Genomic DNA, 17,070 nt, shown 5'->3' with positions numbered 1-17,070 from the left:
AAAATGTTCATCATATTTTGAAGAAAAGTTAACGAATTTTGGAAACATTTATTGATTTTGATAAGGAGCGTTAGAAAATTTCATTTATTTGAAAAATTGTTCATTGATTTTGAAATAAGTTCATCAATGTTGAAAAAAGTTTATCAGATTTGAAAAAAAGTTCATCAGATTTGAAAAAAGTTCATTGAATTTTAGAAAAAGTTCATCAAATTTGATAAAAGTTCATCCATTTTTAAGGAAAAAGTTTACGAATTTGAAAAAAGTCCATCGAACCCGGGAAGAAGAAAAAGAAAAAAGAAAAACCAAGACAAAAGAAAAAAAAAGAAAAAAGGCGTGCAAAGATAAAAGTTAGCATGTCTAGTTGGGGATGGCGGGGTGATTACTGCAGCTAACAATTAAGCAAGACGTCCCCGGTTCGAGTCGCAGCACAAGCACTCATTTTTTGCATTTGGAAAAAACAGAGAGAAAAAGCTAGATGGGCCGGCCCAGTGGGGAGGGGGAGTATGCGCCCCTTTGCAAATTGTATTGTAGCTGGTGCAGAGGATGCCGAATAGGATTTAGCACAGCCCAGGTACAACCGCGGAACCTCCTGGCGAGCGGCCCATGACGAGAAAATGGAGGGAAAAACTCCAGAAGCGAGGGAAAACCCTCTTCCCGTTCCCCAAATGCGCACACAGAAAAAGATGATAACCCACGACGACCTCGGCTCCGACCGCGGCAACCCTGCTCCGCCGCCGTCCCCTCCCTCGTCGGCACCGACGCGCTCCTCGCCCCTACCCGGTACATTCTCATCACCACCCTCCGGGTACCACTCAATAGGTTCTCCGCAACAACCCGTTTTTGTTGAAAATTTGCGTGTGCTGATCTCACAGGGTACAACCGCCACCGCGAGGAAGCGAAAGGCCCCGACGACGGAGAAGGCGAAGGCTGCCAGGAAGCCTCGCCAGCCGTAGGTCTGTAGTTCACTCTACCCATCATGCCACTTGATAATTTAGTTAGTCAAAGTCGCCGGCGACACAAAGACACGCCGATAGATACGTGTCAATGGCGGCAACAAGGCCAGGAGAGGGAGAGGCCGCAGAGCACAGGGACGGGGAGCAGCGAGCATGGCGAGCCCATGGGACAGCCCTTCGAGCAGCTTGCGGGGCACGCTGGGGCAGGCCTCCAACGTGGCGCAGCTGGTCGGCGTGGACGCGCTGGGGCTGGTCTCCATGGTCGTGCAGGCCGCCCTGGCGGCGCGCCGCCACCGGGACGCCTGCGTGCGGCTCGCGTAGCACGTGGAGCTCGTCGGCAGCCTGCTAAGGGAGCTGGAGCTCGTCGAGCTGATGCGGCGGGAGGCCACCAGGCGACCGCTGGAGCAGCTTGGGGCCGCGCTGTGGCGGTTCTACGCGCTCGTCACGGTGTGCCAGGACTGCGGGTACCTCCGCCGCCTGCTGCTGGGCGCACGGATGGCCGACGAGCTCCGCGCGGCGCAGCACGAGATCGACATGTTCATCCGCCTCATCCCTCTCATCTCCCTCGTCGACAATTCTACTGCAGATAGTCACCGTGTCAAGGTTAGTGTTGGATGAGTGGCAACTAGTATTTCCTGAGGGCCAAAGGCCAATACATGCACATGTGTGTCAAAGTGCAGAAAACCCCTTATAAAATGGGGATATACCAAAAAGGGGACTATACACATCTAACACCCCCCTCAAACTCATGGTGGATCAACAACACTGAGTTTGGACAGGAAAAAGCCGTGCTGCGCTCGAGTCTGTGCCTTGGTGAAGAAGTCCGCCAACTGTAACTCAAAGGGCACATAGTGAAGAGCAAGAGTCTGATCCTGCACACAACACGCACAAAGTGGGCATCCACACCGATGTGCTTGGTGAGCTCATGCTTCACCGGGTCACGCGCAATACTGATAGCGCTAGTACTGTCTGACAGTAAGGGAGTCGAGGTAGTAGAAGACACACCAAAATCCTCAAGTAACCATCGTAACCAGATCACCTCAGCCGTCAGCATCGCCATGGCTCGCAACTCAGCCTCTGTACTCGAGCGAGAAACTGCAGTTTGTTTCTTTGTCTTCCAGGAGAGCCACCAAGAAAGACACAATAAGCAGACAGTGAGCGTCGATCAGAGGGTTCACTAGCCTAGGTAGCATCAGAGTAGGCCTGAAGCTCAAGAGAGCTGGAGCGGGGAAAGAAAAGGCGCTGAGAGATCGTGCCACGAAGATATCGTAGAACACGGAGGAGATGACTATAGTGGATAGAGGTGGGGGCTGAAACAAACTGACTCAGGATGTGGACAGGATAGGAGATGTCAGGACGCTTAACAACAAGATAGACAAGACTGCCAACAAGATGACGATAGCGAGTGGGATTAGGAAGAGGGTCACCATCGGTGGCATGAAGCTGAACGTTGAGCTCCGTAAGAGTCACAACCGTGCGCTCATCACCGAGAGCAGCGCGAGCAAGAAGATCCTGAATATATATTTCTTAGGAGATGTAGAAGCCATCAGAGGTCGAGGAGATCTCAATCCCAAGAAAGTAGCGGAGTGGACCAAGATCAGTCATGAGAAACTGTTCGCGAAGGCGAGCCTTAACAAAGGCAATGTAATCAGCATCATCACCAGTGATGATCATGTCATCAACATAGAGAAGGAGAAGTGTCCGACCACGAGGAGACGTGTGAACAAACAACGCGGGATCATGGTCACTGGACAAGAAACCAGCGGCAATCACCACAGATGCAAAGCGCTCAAACCAGGCGCGAGGGGCCTGTTTAAGACCATATAGGGAGCGGCGAAGTCTATAGACCATACCATCGGGAGCATAGTACCCCTGTGGCGGCTGCATATAAACCTCCTCACGCAACTCGCCACTGAGAAAAGCGTTCTGAACATCAAGTTGAGAGATAGACCACTGACGAACAGAAGCCACAGCAAGAAGAGTGCGGACAGTGGTCATGTGGGCCACAGGAGCGAATGTCTCATCATAATCGCGCCCCTGCTCCTACTGAAAGCCACGGGTCACAAGACGAGCTTTGTAGCGCTCAAGAGAACCATCAGAGCGAGTCTTAAGCTTGTAGACCCACTTGCAGGTGATGGGACGGACACCGGAAGGGAGGGGAACTAGATCCCATGTGCCAGAGCGCTCAAGGGCAGCAAGCTCCTCGGCCATCGCAAGCTGCCATTCAGGCTGAGTCATGGCAGTGCGATAGGAAGTGGGCTCAGTCAAAACAGAGAGACCGTACCGACCAGGGGAATAGCGATTAGGCAGAGGGCGAGGCCGAGCATGGAGGTTATGAATCGGGGGAGGTGTGAGAGGAGGTGCACCAGAGGTGGAAGGCTCGTCAGAGGAGACATCCTCAGTACGAGATCGTCGAGTATAGTGGAGAGGAAACGGTGAGAGAGGGCGACGGATTGGAGAGGATGGGGGAAAGGTGGAGGAGGAGGATGGAGAAGACGAGGTCGGTGGTGAATGAGAAGGAATGAGAGGTGCCGGAGGAAGAGGTGACACATGAGGAACATAGCAGGGTGTATCGGGAAGGAGAAGAAAAGAAAGGTCGTCCACAGAGAAACTCGAGGAAGAAGAACGTGGGTAGTAAGAACGAGACTCGTCAAAGGTCACATCACGCGAGATGCGCAAGCGACGACCCACAGGATCCCAACATCGATAGCCCTTGTGCTCATCACTGTAGCCAAGGAAAACACACTCAACCGACTGAGCAGTCAGTTTGGTGCGTTCTCGGGGGCAAGAAGAACATAGCAGACGCATCCAAACATACGAAGAGCTGAGTAGTCAGGAGAGCGACCAGTGAGAGACTCCATAGGGATGCCACCCTACAGAGAAGTCGATGGCTGAATGTTAATGAGATAGGTGGATGCGGAAACAACCTCAACCCAAACGTGGGGTGGAAGGGAAGCCGCAATCATCAGTACACGAGCCGTCTCAAGCAAATGACGATGCTTTCGCTCGGCAACGCCATTCTGAGCATGAGCACCAGGACAGGAGAACTGGTCAAGAGTACCCTGTTCCGCGAGAAAACCATGCAACAGCTGAGAGATATACTCTCCAGCGAAGTCAGCACGAAAAGTACGAATGGGCGTGGAAAACTGGGTGTGAACCATGGCAGCAAAACTTTTGTATATAGGGAGAACCTCGCTACGAGATTTCATGAAGTAGAGCCAAGTGTAGTGAAAATCATCAATAAACAAAACATAGTAGTGATGACTACCTTTCGAATCAAAGGGAGCAGGACCCCAGACATCAGAATGAACTAAGTCAAAAGGACGCTGAGATACAGACTAACTAGTAGGATAAGTAACTGAGTCTGTTTGCCAAGTCTGCAACCATTACAATGTAAGGAGACATCTCCAGATACAGACCCTAAGAGGCCTTGACGAACTAAGGAAGACAAGCGAGAGCCACATATGTGACCAACTCGATGATGCCACTGCTGGAAGGACGCAGATGTAGAGGCAGCAAGAGCATGAGAGCTGGCAGAAGTGGTGGCAGCGGAAGGAACACAAAGCCAGTCAACCTCCCAAAGGCCCTCTGACTCATGGTGCTGGGGGCCAGCACCAACCAAAGCCTTGGTGCGACGATCCTGAATGGAGTAAGAGTCGGTATCAAGAATGATACGACAACCAGAATCAGTAAGTTGGGCAGCGGAAAAAAGGTTCATGGTAAGGCGAGGAACATGTGACACACTCAGAACAGAAAAAGAAGGAGTGGAAAGAATACCACGACTAGCAACAGGATGAGATGTGCCATCGGCAGTAAGAACATTAACAGGCAAATCAAGAGGTCGGAGAGAAGACAACATGGAAGAATCAGAAGACATATGAAAGAAGGCTCCAGAATCCAGAACCCACGAAGATGTACCTGACCGTGTAGATGCCTATGATGGTGAGGAGGAGGATGTAGTCACAGCAGCAGCAGAGCTAGTCGACGAGGAGCCTGAGGAAGCAAGAAGACGCTTGAGGCGAACAATGTCCTGGTCAGTGAGTGACGGAGTCGAGGAAGACACAGGAGGCCCGTTGGAGCGCCTCTGGTCTTGCTTCTTCTGGCGACAATCAGACTCTGGGTGACCTGGTCGGGAGCAGTAACCACAGACGGTGTCATGGCACGACGTGCCCTTCTCAGCATAAGGAGGACGGCTCACCCCCTGGAGGAGTAGGCAGGAGCGGCGGAGCAGTGAGGCGAGCAGACGACACCGGAGCCCGGGCAGCCAATACTGACGGAACCAGAAGCAACCCAGCAGAGCGAAGGCGGGTCTCCTCGGCACGAAGCTCGGCAAGTATCTCTGAGATAGGAACACGACCACGAGCAAGCAAGTGAGCACGGCGAGGCTCAAACTCAGAGCGGAGACGAGATAAGAACTCATGGACCCTCTGAAACTCCAAGTCAGACCTCGTAGTCTGGCAACAACGGCAAGTGCCACAAACAACTGTCCGCAGTGAGTCAAGCTGACGCCAGATGGCAGAGCACTGTGAATAGAACTTATCAACAGACGAGTCACCCTGCTGAAGAGCATGCTCCTGACGCACCACAGGGAGGTATAGAGCATCGCCAGATGGCTGATAGCGCTGACAAAGATAGGACCACATCGCTGCAACAGTGCCGAGGCCCATGAACTCCGAAGCAAACTGAGGTAGGACACTCGCAGTAAGAACAGCAGCAGCTCGAGCATCATCATTGCACCATTGAGTGTAAGCAGACAGATCATCCCGGTAGACAGAAAGAGCATCAGAATATACGGATACCTTCTGATCATAAGCATCAACTGCAGCATCATCAAGAGCCTTGGCTGCATCCCGATCAGCCTGAGAAGCATCAGCAGCAAGCACCGGCGGTACCGGTGGAACAGGGGCCACCGGAGCAACAGGGCTGGGCGGATAGGGAACCTCGCCAGAGATAACGCCCCACAGAAGAAGACCCCGCATATGGATGCGCATGAAACCCACAAACTCAGCATAGTTGGTGCCATCAAAGATCACTGAGCACCGAGGAACAGCAATATATCCCGAAGAAGACATGGGGAATTGCTGTCTCTCTCTCTCTCTCTCTCTTTTGGTCAACCTTCAGAGAAGACCCGATCTGGATCGAGAAAAGACAGCCCAAACGAGCAAGCGCTCAGCTGCGGGAGAACGATGCTGAGGAGCCGGGACCGAGCCAGCAACCTGAGCAGAGGAGGCGGCCAGCGAAGAGATGGCCGGGGCCGGGCCGGAGCAGAGGATCCGGGATGGCCTGGGGCCGGCCGGGCGGAGGGAGTATCGGGGGCGGGCGGGCTGAGGAGCAGCCGAGCGGAGGAGTTGTCGGGGGTGGCCTGGAGCCGGCCGGGCGGAGGAAGTGGCGGGGGAGGGCCTGAGCAGAGGAGCCGAGACGGCCTGGGGCCGGCCAGGCAGAGGCAGGCAGCAGCGGGAGGCGGGCGCACGGCTCGCCAGCAGCGAGCACGGGCAGCTGGGACGAGGCGACCAGCCTGCAGGAACCAGCTGCGCGAGGAGCTCGTCAACGAGCGTCAGATCCGGGCGGAAACGACCGGCGACGAGGAAAATTGAGAGTACGCACGGAGTTGCATCGTGCGGGGATGAGAGGCTAACCTAGCATCTGATACCATGTTGGATGAATGGCAACTATTATTTCCTGAGGGCCAAAGGCCAATACATGTACATGTGTGTCAAAGTGCAGAAAACCCCTTATATAATGGGGATATACCGAAAAGGGGACTATACACATCTAACAGTTAGTACTAGTATCAAAATTGGGGCAATCACTGATTTCAGAGCTGATATAAAAAATGAAACCTGTTAGACTGAAACCTCTCTAGTTGTATGTGATTGAGGGAAAACACTGATTTCAGAGCGATTTTGTCTGAATTAGGGCCCAATTGCAGATTGTTAATTGCCAGTTAAACAATTCGATATGAATTTACAATCCTGATTCTGTAGGGTGTTTGAGCTCGGTCATACAATCTGTGCAGCAATAACGATAATATTTTATATTGTCTAGCAGGCCGATGAGGGGGTGCTCACTGTAGTCACAGATGGTTCAAATCGTCACATCAGGTCAGATCAATGAATTTGTTTGACTTAATATACACAATGATTTGACATACTCCTAGTATATTTGTCAAGAAGCATGATTTTTCCTCGTTAATTGAGTCAGTTTCATGCTCAAGTTATGTAACTGTGCCATAAGCACAGTTATACAGACTCAAATGCATGAAGTTTCCCACTTCTTATGAGTCTGTTGAAACCAAAGATGGGTGGCACAATAATGATGAGATTTTCCTACATTTAGGTTTCCAACAAAACCTTTGGAGTTCACCAAAATACGCATTCAAGGAGCTACTGAACTCTGCAATGCTGGAGAACAACCATTTGTAGGTCAGCACTTACTTCAGTGAATTTCCTAATGCGCTCAATCATGGACTCAGATATGGAAACTAATAGGCTGAAGTTTCATGTCAATGTTATATGCTTCAAGGATTTCAGAATTGCTTCATTATGTCCATATGAAATGATTTTATATTACTACTTTTTCTATACATGCATACTTTTCCATGAATAAATATTGAATTTAACTGTAGTAAAATAGAAGTTAATAAGCACATGTCATGGAAAAGCACTAGTAATGGAAGCAACCATACAAATTTGAACTAAAACCACGACAAGAATTATGGAATGGATTGAGTACAAAATAAGAACTTCAAACTACCGATGGTACAGTTTTGTACTTGAGAAATTCCTTTAGCACATACTTACTCCATTAGTAACCACATGAAACAAAAACAAACTGGAGCATTTTTCTCAATATTTTTTTTACTTTTAGTAGTGTCAATGTTCGTTAAATTCAAATTGGTGACAAGGATAGATTATCTATGAGTCAGGAAAAGTGGACCTGCGAGAACAGAATATCTTCGACACTGAAGAACTTGTGGAGATTTGTACCCGTATGGAAGAGGCTTGCGCGGGATTCACAAGGTTCGATTTCTGTCAGATCATGGATGCTACAGACAATTTCTCAGAGAATATAATAGTTGGGTTGGGTGGATTTGGGATGGTGTACAAGGTAAGCCAACATAGAAACAAGTTAAAAGTGAATGCCTATCCCCCCTGCCTTCCTAATAAAGTGTCGACGTCTATTGAAAGAAGTTAATTTAACCCCCTTAATAAAAATTGCAGGGTCAGTTGCCTGGTGGACTTAATGTCGCCATCAAAAGAGTTAATGAGCGCGCAACAATACTTGATTTCAACAGTGAATTGCAGCTTGCAAAGCTTCAGCATACCAATGTGATTAGGTTATTGGGGTGGTGCATCCATGGGAAAGAAAGGATTCTAGTGTATGAGTTCATGCAAAATGGTTCCTTGGATCGTTACCTTTTTTGAACGAAAGGGGGTCACACCCCCTGCCCCATTTTATTGAAGCAGAGCACGGAACCAGTTCAGAGATTACACGACCAGGAACGACGATCATCCAGAGCATCAAGCTCAAAGTAAAGCGCAAAAACAGCTAGAAAAGACTAAGACCCAAGTTCAGGAGCAAACTACGGAAGTTTTTAGGCTGAGATAAACAAAGGGGAACCAACACCAAACAGGACAACAAAAAGAAGAACAGCTGTCGCTCCCCCCCTCCGATGACCCTGATTTCAGTTGGTCTCCCCAAGCCTCATCTCCAGGCGATCCGGAGGAGTTCCCCACGTCGCTTGTCCAGCACCAAGATGCATCGTTGTACTAGGTCTGCCTGCCCATCGTCGCAGAGAACTTTCCACTGGTGCAAAAGGCAGCTTAGTTTTGCAAGAATGCAATTCACATTCCTCCACTTGCGCCCCTGAAAACAAAATTCATTTCTTAGTCTCCACAAGCTCCATAAGGTAGCAGATGTTACCATGTTCAAAACAGCTCTAATTTTATGCATATGCCAGAAGGACACAACTTCATCAAAACAAGATATGTTTTCAATTTTGAAGAAATCTGCAACAAAACCCCAAACATGTTGGGCCACCACACAATCAAACATCAGATGTTGAACCGTTTCAGGTTCAGAACAGAACAAACAGGAAGGATCATCCACTTCCCTTCTTTTTGCCAGATTATCTCTAGTCAGAACCTTGTTGTGAATACAAAGCCATAAGAAAATATGAATGTTCTGTGGACAAAGAATTTTCCACATTTTAGTACTAACATTAGGAATCACACCCCCAAAATTGATCTGATTGTAAAAAGATTTAACTGAAAAGGTCCCACTAGTTTCTAGTCCCCAAATGGGGGTGTCCAGATCATCTAGTAGAGGGTATTGTTCAACCAAACAGACAAGCTGGTTCCACAGAATTATCCCAGATCTGTCAACACATCTCCTAAATGTTAACTTCAACTCATCACCATCCCACACTTGAGCTACAGTACAATCCACTTGATTACAGATTTTGAACAAGTCCCAAAATTGCACTTTAAGGGAACACTCCCCCACCCACACATCATGCCAAAAACTAATGAGTTTACCATCACCCAACTTCCATTTATAGAAAGTTTTTGCAGCAGCCAGAGCCCAAGTAATGCTCTTCCAAAAGGTAGATCCCCCTTCACTTTTAGCCCAGAGGAGATTTGGAGAATTAACTCTATATTTGTAGATAAGAAGCTTAGCCCAATCAGATTCAGGGTTGGTAAAAAATCTTTTACCCCAAGAAGCCAATAGAGCCATATTATACTCTTTGATATTGGGAATCCCTAAACCTCCAAATTCCTTCTTCCTGGTAATCAAACCCCATTTAGCCAAGTGGTACTTATGTTGCTCACCCACATCCCCCCAAAAGAAATGAGCCATTTGAGAGTTAATGGCATTAATAGCCCATTTAGGGAATTTGATCACAGACATTAGGTAGGCAGGAATGCTAATAATGCAAGCACAAAGCAGTATAATTTTTCCTTCGTAAGTAATATATCTCCCCAGCCAGCCAGAAATCCCTTTAATGATCATGTCAATAACAGGTTGGAGGTCTTCTCTTTTCAACTTGTCATAGTGCAAAGGCACTCCCAAATACTTAATAGGAAAAGAACCTTTTTTACAGCAGAAGATTTGAGAAAATTCACTAGCAACTGTGTCATCTATATTTATAGTCATAAGATCACTCTTGTGGAAGTTAATTTTCATACCAGATAGGTTTTCAAAGCATGATAGAAGCCACTTAAAATTTCTAGCTTTCTGAGTGGATCTTTCCAGGAAGAGTATGGTGTCATCTGCATATTGCAGACTAACCACACCTCCTGGGATTACATGGGGCAAAAGCCCAGAAATCAAATTTTGAGAAGCAGCTTTCTTGAGCATCTTTGTAAAAACATCAGCAACAAGATTAAATAGCAGAGGGGAGTGTGGATCCCCCTGTTTGAGTCCTCCCCCCCCCCTACAAAGTAAGGGCCAGTAGTGTCATTAATCCTCACACTGAATGTGCTATTGATAAGCGTGCTCTTAATCCAAGAAATCCACTTGGGGCCGAAACCTCTCGATTGGAGCATATCAAACAGGAAATCCCAGCTAACCCTATCATATGCCTTCTCGTAATCCAATTTTAGAACCAGACCTTGCGAGCCTGATTTTTTGATCTCATGGATTACTTCATGGGCCATAACCACGCTCTCTAATATATACCTCCCTTGAATAAAGGCAGTTTGGTTAGAGGATATCAACCTACGTCCCATAGGGGAAACCCGATTCGTCATACCTTAGAGAAGATTTTTATACCGCAGTTACTCAAACTAATAGGGCAAAACTTCTTCATCTCCCTGGCATCTGGTTCTTTAGGAATTAGAACAATCAGAGCAAAATTCAAACGCTGTAAATCTATTTTCCCTTCCTCAAAATCTCTGACCAGGGCCATAAAATCTTTTTTGATAACATCCCAAAACGACTGGTAGAATAAAAAGGATAGCCCATCAGGGCCAGAATCCCCATGGGCGTAGGAGCCAAAAATTGCCTCTTTAATTTCCTCCTCAGAAAAACTTTTTTGTAATTGATCATTTTCTTCCTGTGTAACTAGTTCATCCTCCTCCCAAAAGGAAGGACCAAGACAGATATTATGTTTGTTCTCAAAGCAGAACAGGGTTTTGTAATAGGAATTAGCAACCTCTAACATTTCCTGGGTGGTATACACAGGACCATTATCGCCAATCAGTTCAGACAAATGTTTTTTCCTGTGTCTATGGTTAGCCATAGACTGAAAATATGCATTATTCTTGTCCTCATCCAAAATCCTACGATCTCTGGACCGCTGTCATAAGGCAGTTTCCTCCTTGCTCCAGATCAGGGCAAGTTCCTTCTTAATCTCTTCCATTCTAGTTTTATCACCGTCATCAATCTGGTTCTTCTCGGCGAAAACGTCCAAGATGTCGAATTCGAGCAAAAGCTCCCTTTTCCTCTTCTTAATATCTTCTTCAACGTTAATACTCCAGCCCCTGGCTTTCTTCCTAAAAAGCTTACTCTTATTCATCCAGACGTCTATGGCTGTTTTACCAGGGACAGGGGTATTCCACGTATCAACCACCATTTTCTTAAAATCAGGGTGGTCAAGCCACCATTTTTCAAATCGAAAAATCTTCGGGGAGGTCGCCCTCCGAGCCCCGGTGTCCAGGATCAACGGGTTGTGATCACTACCCACACGGGGAAATGCAGTAACAACTGACAAAGGAAAATGGGCATCCCAGTTTAGAGAAACAAAAACTCTATCTATGGTTGCAAAAATGGGATTGTCTTGATTATTACTCCATGTAAATTTTCTATTGGCTACGTTGATTTCCAAAAGACCCCATTTGTTAATCCAGTCATTGAAGAGGCAAGTAAATTGGTTGTTAACAACACCATTATTCTTGTCAGCAGAGGATCTGACAAGGTTAAAGTCCCCTCCCAGTAAAACTGGGTATTCGAGCCCATCCATGACATCATGCAATTCAGCAAAGAATTCAAGTTTAAGCTCATTGTAAGAAGTACCGTAAACAGCAACAAGTTGCCAAATAAAACCGTCCGATTTATTTTTCAGAGTGGTAATAATGCAGAACTTCTTATTAATAAAACCAATCACTTCGAATAGATCACTTTTAAGACCCACAAGGATCCCACCAGCTGTGTTTACAGCAGGTAAATAATGCCAATCAAAAGCATTCCTACCAGAAATATTGTTAAGGACGTGATCATTAATGACCTCTTTTTTAGTCTCTGAAAAACAGAGAAAATCTACTTGGTTATTGCAGATAAAGTCTGCAAGGCACTGAATTTTACCAGGTTGTCCAAGACCACGAATATTCCAAAAGGCACCAATCATTTAAATTTAAAAGGATGGGATAAGCCACAAGGCTTTTTCTTGGTGTTCAAAGTAGGACATACCACAGCTGAAACATCAGTGCCAACTGAATCAGCATTTGGTGAGTCTTTTTGTTCAGATTCAGAAAAATATTCATTCGTTTCTATCAGGTCTAAATTGTCAGGGAGAACAATCTCCGGATTATCATCAGCAAATTGCAAACATCTAAGTTTCTCATTGTTAATAATGTCAAGAATGATATCTTTTCTTTCCTCCTCATTGCTACCAATGCATAAGTCCACCCTAGATGAATATGAAGCAAGTTCATTAGGGTCTAAGTTAGCAAATGATTTACCTTTGAAAGTAGCTGGAATCTCCAAATTCTTCTTCTTCATATAAGCAGCTGCTTTATCCATAATCTTTATATCTCCATTGGTTCTGGTCATTGGTTTGACAGCAAGCACTGGGCCCCATGTAGGTGAGTTCTTGTTGTTGATTTTTTCTTGACCACAGTGTCTGCCTTTTCCAGGGAATCAAGTAGGGATCTCTTAACAGAGGTCAATGCCAGGGTTAGGTCTTCTGGTAAACATTCCATATCCATATTGATATTATCTTCTTCCCGTCAGATTCTTCCACCTCAAATTTACTCAGTTGTTCAGAACAATAGTCTAGATGGACTGACGGCACATTAGTTTTTCCAGATCCCAAACTTGGATCACTCTCATCTTCACATATCCTCACTGGTGTTAAGTTCTCATAGCCCTCTGACATCAGAACTTGCATGTCATTGACTGTGCTAACTGGAAGTTTTTCAACTGCAGAAGCAGCCCCCTGAGATATTTTTTTGTTCAAACTGGTTTGGTTGTTGGTCTTGGAAGGGAAATTGGCCTTATCTAATTCATCAATAGCCTCCTCCTCATCCTCTTCCATACCCTCTTTTTCTTCAGGATCTTTATTTTTATTTTCCTCATTTCCTTCTAGGTTATCCAGCTCTGGGTCATCATCCTCTCCATCATTGGATCGTTACCTATGTGGTAAGTTTTCCCTACTGCAAGTTATTTCCAAGCACGCCCAGTTTAATTCCAAGTATATGTATGTGCACGAATGCAAACCGTCTACAATTAAATCAATGCTATAGTTCCACATCATAATTAATTTGAAACTATTATAGTTTGGTTTAGAGGAGAATAAAAAATTCCAAAGAGATAATCATTCTTCGAACATTTTGCAGACAGAACAAAAGGGCCGTTGCTAAACTGGTCTAGGCGATTCAAGATAATTACAGGGTTAACAGGGGGAACTGTTTACCTGCATAAGCACTCCATGTTCTGGCTTGTCCACAGAGACTTGAAACCACATAATGTCCTCTTGGATCGTAACATGATCCCAAAGATTGCTGATTTTGGATCAGCTAGAGCACTGAGTTCAGATGTAGCAGAAGAGCTAACTAATATATCAATCATCACAGGTTCCCACCATTTTGCTTTCAGATGTTCTAATCTTACAGTTTTGATATCTTCTGTTTCACTTTTCAGTGGTTACAAAGCTCTGGAGTATGCATCTCGAGGAGTTTACTCGATGAAGACAGATGTGTTCAGCTTCGGTGTTTTGGTTCTGGTGATTATTAGTGGCCGAAAGAATACCATACTCGACAAGCGAGGGGATACTGTTGGTGATCTTGTACGAGATGTGAGTGAACTGAACATATATTTCAAGAAAGATTTCTTATAGTTCACGTTCACGAAATGTTTACTTTTGTTGCCAGATTATTTTCCTTCTTTTGCGCTGCAGTTTTCTCATGTCAAGCCCTTTGAAAAACTGTTTCAGGCCTGGCGCATGTGGAAGGACCAAAGGTTGCATGAGCTTGTGTATCCGTTGTTAGGGGACGGATATGAAGTCGTTGAAGGAGATGCGCTCAAGTGGACTGCTTTGTACCCAGGAAGATCCAGCAGATCGGCCCACCATGACAGATGTGGCTGCAATGCTGAACTCTGAAAGCATAAGCTTACCAATGGAGCCTAAGCAGCCCACCGCGCTGATCCATGGGTGTGCCGACAGAGACGCGGCATCGACATACATGGGCCAATCAAGCAGGACAATAGAAGTAACCATAACGAGTTCCGCTCCAACGTCGACCAGAGTTCGAATCATTCTAGACCCGGAGGTCTGATATAATGGAGAACATTCAGTAGTAGCATATATACAATAAAATTGTGAGCGAGGATTATGGGCTTTTTACGGCTCAGGTAGTGTACATATTCGAGATATTAAGACCAGTTTTGTATAGTGAAAATAAACATGTTTGTGTGGTAGAAGCTACATTGTAATTCAAACGTGCGATGTTTCGTGTTTTGCTGTTCCTATTTTCTACTGCATCCAGGGATAGGGGCCTTGCAATCTTTGCAAGCTTGATCTTCAGGTTTCTGAGATCATACATGGCAAACCAAAACTGACACTTTGCCCGCATGTTCAACTTGAGAATAATCAGACTTCAACTTGACAAGCAGCAATGACATAACTCCGAGTTAAGATCTGCAGCTGTACACACTTAGAAACCTTGATCAGGATCTCCAAATAAGCGTTGTTCTCCATGCTCAGGTAGTCATCTTTGTGTGTCTGTGTGCCCCTGAAGCGTTTAGATTTCTTGTACTCGGATTCATTAGTGCTAGTTGGAAAGATGGAAAGATTCATCTTTGTATTTGGATTCATTAGTGCGCGTTTTAGCCATGCCTGGGCCGACTCGGATTCAAAAACAAAAGCGCGCGTTTTAGCTATGCGGCTGACTCGGATTCAAATTGCTTTGCCGCCACTTCTCTCTCTCCCGCGTCCCTATTTTCTTGCTCGCCGCGTTTCCCCAAATCACGATCCATCTCACCTCGCCCTCAGATCAGCCTCCCTCGATTCATCTTCCTCTCTCTCCCAACGCCGGATCCTTGATCGTTGCTCTCGCGATTCCACAGCCGCGACCATGGCCGACACCACGGTGCTCCCGCCGTCTCTGCTCCCGCGCCGTAGCGCCGCCGCCACCGCCGACCTGCACTCCTGCTCCTCCCGCGTGCGTGTAAACCCAGCCCTGATGGCGAACCCTCTGGCGGCTGCCAACAGGCCAAAGCGTCTAGGATCCGTGCGCGACGTGCAACCGCCGCCGGCGAAGCGCGTTCGCGGTGCCTGCTCCGGGGGCGAGCTCCGTGTCGCCGTCGCCACCAACATCAAGAACAGCAGCAAGCTTCCGTGTCCCAGCAGCAGCAAGGATACAAAGAGTCCGACGTGCCTCCAGTCCTCCGTGATCAAGAACCAGGTCGCTGAATCTCCGGCGAGCACTACGCAATCGAAGCCGCCGATCAGCATGCGCCAACTGATCGAGAAGGCTCGCCTCACCATGGCTCTCCTCGACAAGGCTCGCTCTGCCTCCAAAGAAGAGGCCAGCCGTCGGCAGGACATCGAGCGCAGCCGAGCGGAGGCCCGGCGAAAGGTGGAGCAGATGGCGGACACCGTGCAGTTCAACGACCCCTGGATCCATCACTCCGACGTGACCAAGTCCCCTGAGGAGCTGCTCCAAGCCAGACAGCAAGCATGGCGTTATCAAGCTCACCTCATCGAGATGGCTCGTCGACGGGACTTTGCTCAAGCGATGGGGGAGCTCAGCTGCAAGATTCCCAAGCAAAACCGTGTCACCGCTGCAGCAGCAAGGAAGCAACCAATTCCTTGCTTGAGTCCAGTGGTATTACGCCCTTGCTAGTCTTTTATAGCTTCCTAAACCATGCACACATGAGTTTCATTTAATCTTTGCATCTCTAGGTTCTGCACTTGCTTACCAAGATTTCTAGTGTTCTTTGAATCCCTTTCATCCATTAGTAATTTTACAAGAGTGTCAGCAGAGTCTCCATGCATCTAGGCAGCAAAACCTTGTTAAGATGTGTACGGCACAGTTACACTACATCCACACCTGGTCCTAAGTTAAGGGTTTAAGTAAATAAAGGGCATTTTCAATAAATCAAAGTGAAGCAGATGAGCCAAAAAAATTGGAAACTCATGTACTGCAATTCCGGCACGAGACAGAGCGTAAGACGCACTCGCCGCAAAATAAAGAACGCCCGTTTGCTACCCGGCTTGTAGCAGGAAAAAGGAGTAGAATTGAACTTGTCGATACACACGTAATCATGTGAGCTGCCTAGCGTTTGGAGACTATGCTGACTCTCTTGTAAAATTAATCTTGGCTGAATTGGATTCTTAGGCATTGGCGTCTTGGTGAGTTAAAGTTGCAGTTTCCGACGAGTAACATTGGTTAGTGAACTCTTGTGTGTATGTGTGGGTGAAGCTTTGAGCTAAGCAAGTCCTCAATGTACCGACTATCAAGTCATATTGTAATCAATATCAGATATGAATGAAAAATTGTTGGCCTGAATTTGTGCAGAGCATTTGAGTAACTTTCTGTATATGTTTGTTGTATGCATCTATGACTTATTAAAACATTCTGCTGCTCTAGTCGGAAAAGGGCGTGTACTGAGGCACCGATCCAATAGAACTCAGCTCTGATTTCTCAATACTTCATTTGAGTGGTGAAGCACAGAACCATGTTTTTGACAGTTAATGGTTAGAAGATTTTTTTGGTTTGAGATACTGTGATCTGAATTTGTTGGCCTGAATCTGTGCAGAGCATGAGTAATCTTTTTGTATCGATTTATTCTTGTATGCTTCTATGGCTTCTTAAAACATTCCTGTGTTCTGGTTGGAGAAGTGTGTACCCGAGATACGATCCAATGGATTGACCTCTGGTGTCACAATACTTCC

At 46.6% G+C, this 17,070-nt stretch overlaps 1 pseudogene; it reads left to right on the top strand.

The window, feature by feature from the left end:
• Positions 1 to 1,106: 1,106 nt before the first annotated feature.
• On the top strand, positions 1,107 to 14,449 carry LOC119367532 (annotated as a pseudogene).
• The last annotated feature ends 2,621 nt before the right edge of the window (positions 14,450 to 17,070 follow it).

Source organism: Triticum dicoccoides, chromosome 2B (genome assembly GCF_002162155.2).
Source record: "Triticum dicoccoides isolate Atlit2015 ecotype Zavitan chromosome 2B, WEW_v2.0, whole genome shotgun sequence".
Lineage (NCBI taxonomy): Eukaryota > Viridiplantae > Streptophyta > Magnoliopsida > Poales > Poaceae > Triticum > Triticum dicoccoides.
Note: the sequence above shows the minus strand (reverse complement) of the source record. Positions and strands in the feature narration are given on the sequence as shown.